The sequence below is a fragment of the Euleptes europaea genome, chromosome 13, assembly GCF_029931775.1.
Source record: "Euleptes europaea isolate rEulEur1 chromosome 13, rEulEur1.hap1, whole genome shotgun sequence".
NCBI lineage: Eukaryota > Metazoa > Chordata > Lepidosauria > Squamata > Sphaerodactylidae > Euleptes > Euleptes europaea.
The window spans coordinates 53855921-53861063 of record NC_079324.1 but is presented as its reverse complement, the minus strand read 5'-3'; positions in this window follow the sequence as shown (position 1 = coordinate 53861063).

The window sequence follows — 5143 nt, the reverse complement described above, 5'->3', positions numbered from 1 at the left end:
GAGGGGGAAGCTTAACTTGAAAAGCTGACTGGACAGTAACTGTTGCATTGTTCCCTCGTATCAGGGAGTCTGTAACTCTCTTCCATCAGGTATTCTGATGCGATATCCTACGTTTGTAAAGTTTTGCAGCATAGACTTCTTTCCCCTTGTGAAAGAGCGTTGAACAAAGAAAGATGCATTCATGATTACATGTTTGATTACATTTGTTGTCTCTAGATCAAAGGATGGTCCCAGCTTCGAGTAATTAAGGTTTTTTTTCAGTAGACACTGAGCAGTTTTGTACGTTAAAATAGATTGAGAGTTGGTGCTACACAGCGTAATGTCTGAAGTGAGCCTCCCCAGGGTGGGGTGCGGAAATTATTGCAATACAGTGTGGAAGGCCCTCGTCTCCCCACTGAACACTCATCCACTCCTAACCTAACAGGTATCATGCAGAGCCCTTTGGTTGTGTCTGCACGGGTCTTTATTAGGGGATTGGTCGCTCGGTAGCCATCTTCACCAATCAGCACAAGCCACAATGGCCATTGGTGGGTTATGCAGTTACCAATGGCAGGACAGCTTTCATCACAAGGCCATTTCTAGGACATGGCCATAAGAGCGTGACAGTGCAGTCAGGATGAATTCTTTTCTTTGTCAGGTGGTAGGATAAATCAGGGCCTGTTTTTTTGTTTTTGTTTTTTAATAAAATGCTCCCTTGGAATCCCCCTTTGATCAGTTTGCTTCTGGGGGTCAAAGGCAAACGAGAATTGGTCTCTGTGTGTCCCCCCCTTTGTTACCGGTATTCATTGTGCTTGTACTTTGTTACTGGTATTCATTGTCCTTGTACCTCGGCGCTGACCCACCCCATGGAATTTCTTGCCCACAAGTTTATGGACTATGTATATCGAAAAAGCCATTAAGGAGAAACCGCAGTCATACCTTCGCAGCCGCTTTTTGCGTTTTTACTAACGCTTCTTCTCCCACGACCCGGTTATTCTCGACCCAGTATAACTTTTGCACACATTTAACCAGAATTTCTGTTCGCATACGTTTCACCCGATCATAGACTCTTCCCAAGGTTGTTGTGAGGAACAGACATGATTCAGTTGGAAGTCAAAGCCTTTGATGTCAGTGGGACTTCGAAGTGCTCAACTTTGGTTGAATCTGCCTGTGTTAACTCAGCTTCCTTTCACTCAGCAGAGCATTAGCGGGTTGGTTGGTTTTGGCTGCTGCTGCTGTAGACAGTGATGTTGCTATAGCATGGGGGGGGTCACCCCCTTCTTTATCTATGGCTTGGGGGAGGGTGGTTGGTAGGTTTTTCATAGATTATATGATTTTCAAGCACAAATAACTCACTATACCAAATAGGAATCAGCTTTGTAATGATCTGTGCATGCAACATTTCTGCACCTTTTAGCTTTCCTAATTGTAACAAAACAACCCATGACAGATTTGGGGGAGGGGTTCAGGGGTAAGGAGGGGATGCAGAACAATTTGCTTCCCCCCCCCCCCCGATTCTTTTGGAATTATGTTGTAAGTTTGCAATATCACTGTTCAGCAATATGGTTAAATGATTCTTCTCACTATATATTTTTACAGAAGAAACTACTTCCAAAAAAGCTTCATGCCGGTAGGGTTAACTACCAATGAAATCCCTGTCTTCCTTTGCAGCACGATCTGCGTCCTTTTAGGCATGTGCTTCAATCTCTGTTCGTGGCCCCTGAGGCCTCAGAACCCAGCCCTAGCCAAACCACCGGCCACCTCAAGGGAGCGTGTGCTTACTTTACCGCAGGACACTTTTTCTGTCCTTGTAAGGATGGGGTGCTACTTCCTGCTTCTCCCGATTGTTCCTTCCTGGTTCAGGTCACCAGACTGCCCTGGGCACCCATGGTTACCTCCTTTGGTAACCTTTGTCCTTGGTGCCTCTCAACCCCCGCAGCATGGGAAGAGGTTGTGAGCGATCGTTTCCCTCTCCTCTGCTGCCAGGGAGTCCTATTGGGTCCCACGCCAGTTCCTGATCTGACTGCGTTCCCATGGGTCTCTTGGCACTCATTTATATGGTAGCCTTATGATGACGTCACTTGTCCCTTCTGGTGCTTTCTGATCCACAGGGTAGCTGTAGGAGTGACTCCACTGGCCCTGCTTGAGGTACCAGCAGGTAATGCACCACTCTGTACTGTTAAAATCCACGGGAATTGAGAAGGACTGAACTTTGGCTGGGATTCATCCCTGGTATGGATTAATCCAACTTGGATTTCTTTTTAAAAACAAAATCACAGGGATGACTCTGAAGCACGTTTCCATGCCCTTAATGTGGGAAGTGACCCAAAAGGCAACAAACAGGCCAATCCAGGGTACAGTGCCCATTCTAGTATACTTTTGAGGATATATATTGTTATGGGTCCAGATGTAATAAACTATGGCTTGTTGTGTGAACGAGCCAGGAGAATCTTCAACCTTATGTGCTCCTTCCCTCTTCCCTTCACTCATGGCTGTACTTGAATGCTTCTACTCTTGCAAACCACAACGTGTGGTTTGGCCTGTTCCATACAATCCAGGATTTCAAACTCTGTTTGAGTCCTCATCCGGAGGGCAGAAAACAAACCGGAGTTTGTGACTGGAATGTAATGATAAACTATAGTCTGCTGCAAAAGTGTTTAATTATCAAATTGCGTGGTGTGGGCGTGTGGAGAGGGAATGTGCAAGCCATAGGGTTCTGGAGGCTTCTTCATATAAGAGCAAACTACGGTTTGTTGTGATGATGTCCGAGCCCTGTCGTTAACGAAGGGATTGGTCACTTTAAATGTGCAAATGTCATTCTTTCACTCTTGGCTTTAAAAACATAGAGCTTCCAAAGCATTCCAGTGTAGCCTGTTTGCCATCTGGTCTAACCTTTATTTTTTCTAAGTGAGCCCACTGAATTTCAAAACAAAACAAGAACAATTCAAAGAGAATAAGAACTGCCTGTTTGAAAGGACAATTTTAAAAGTGGGGGGAGATGCATCTTGATTAAAATCCATGTCTGGACCCTACGGATTGCATATGAAACATGATGTCGTAGAACTGTGTAGTAAGAAGTCAAGGCCCCAATTCACACTTGTGCCATGGGAACCACTTCCCCGTAACTGCATTCCGCCCCATACCAATAGCGCTGACATGGAAGAAGTTGAGATGTGATGGTAGAAAATGCAAAAAGAACCCGTACATGTGCCAGGCTGGTCCTTCCCCAGTTTCTGCCCCTGACACCTGTGTGCATCTTCCCATGCAAATCCGCCTTTCCCACATACTGCTTGCACTCCACTGTGAGAACCATCTACATGGTGGAATGGGTCCCATGCCATGGGGTGGTCAGTGTGAACTGCAAGTCACAGTCTCATACTCAGCAGACTTGCATCAGAAAAGAACGTTGTCCGTGTGCCACAGAGGCTAGGAAGACCAAACAATAATCCTGTGCTATGTGTTACCTTTGTCAGCCAGAATTCCTGCTGGATTTACAGCTGTAAGGAGACCACACGCAGGTGTCAGTCATACGACACGTTTGATTTTTGCAGGAGCAATGCAATCTAATGGGTCCAGAGAGTGGCCTATCTCAAAGGCTACTTTACATAACCATTATTTGGCGAGCAGGGCTATGCAGTTGGCAACTGTTCTCAAGGGGGCCAGAACCCCACTTGTGCCCTGTGGGGAATAAAAGATGACGTGGTTTTTTTCTATATGTAAATGGGTATATTACTCAATAGGCTTCTCAGCTTAGTATCTGCAAGCTCCCGCTGATCAAAAAGCTCATGTGATAGAATGACAGACAAATAAGTAACATATGTATATCTGTTTCATTTACATCATGCTTTACATCATAGTCCCTATATCATTTTGACACGTTGGGTTGGATGTAAGAGCCAGTTTCCACAATTCAGTGGTCGAGCTTTCCCTGGCTTGAATCCCTTCAGCTCAGAGGCAATGGCTGGTGTGTTTCAATACTTCTGTCCCTTCCCGTGTATAAAACTGGCGGGTCAAAAAAACAGGTCGGACTAGTCTTCCTGAAGAGCTAGGTTGTTGGGTGCGGGTTGTGTTTTCGTTCATGAGGATTCCGAAAAGCATGCCTGATGCAGCCCAATTCATCCTGCTGATGGGAATAAACTGGCCCAGATCCCTCATTAAATTGGTGGGGTAGTCTCCTAAGTGTGCTTCGCAGTAATAGCAACCTATACTAAGCCAATTCCCTGCTAATAAGGTTTTTTGAAACTGCGGGGACTGACTTCTTAAGTAGCGAGTCCAGGAAAAATGTGCAAGTTAATAAAGCGTACAGGCAGCAGCTGTGTGTGTTAGTGCATAGTTTTTTTTTGCGGGGGGGGGGGAACACATGCATTTCTTAACCTTTTAAAGATTTTTTTTTTTTTTGCAGGAAGCCCTACTTTGTGTTGGACTTTACCCTACAAAATACATATTAAAAGACAGCTTATTGCTAGTTATGGTCCCTGCATAGTCTAGAAAGTTTATCCATAATTCTTGAGCTTTGCAAACAGGAAAACTGTACATTAGTTTGAATCTAGTACTGCTAAATTCTATTGTTTTGAGTTCTTTGGAAACAGCTTACAAATGCACAGTTAATTGTCTCAGGCTGATCACTCCCAGCTGCTTGGTCTGTTTCAGTTCAGGCGGTAAGCAGATGTTTAGCACATGTGGCAAAAGGAGGCCCTTTGTGCACTGCATCCAGAGGCAACCCTCTGAGTCCCCCGTTGCTTCCTTCCCTTGCTTTTGGACAGGCTTCCTTCTGTGTGACTTGGTCGGAAGACAAATTGAATTTATGGGCAGCTCAAAAAACCAACTTCACTTGCAAACTGTTCATGCTGGGTACACCTGTGTGTGCCTTGTGGCCCCTCATTCCCACGTATGAGGAAACAATCCACTGTACCACACATCAAAAACTACCTGTATGCTGGAGGGCTGTGAATTTCCCTTTGATGGTGCCCTCTTTATAGACTAAAACCTACTTTTCTATGCATTAGGAGATCGAAGTAGTGCAATGAAATGAACAGGTTTTGTTTCCCCCCCCCCATTTTGTGTATGTTGTACCTTTTTTAATATAAAAAAGAGTGAAAATATTAATTTACCATTGGTGGGGCTGGATTAAACCTTAATCTTTAATATGCTCTTTAAGTGATGA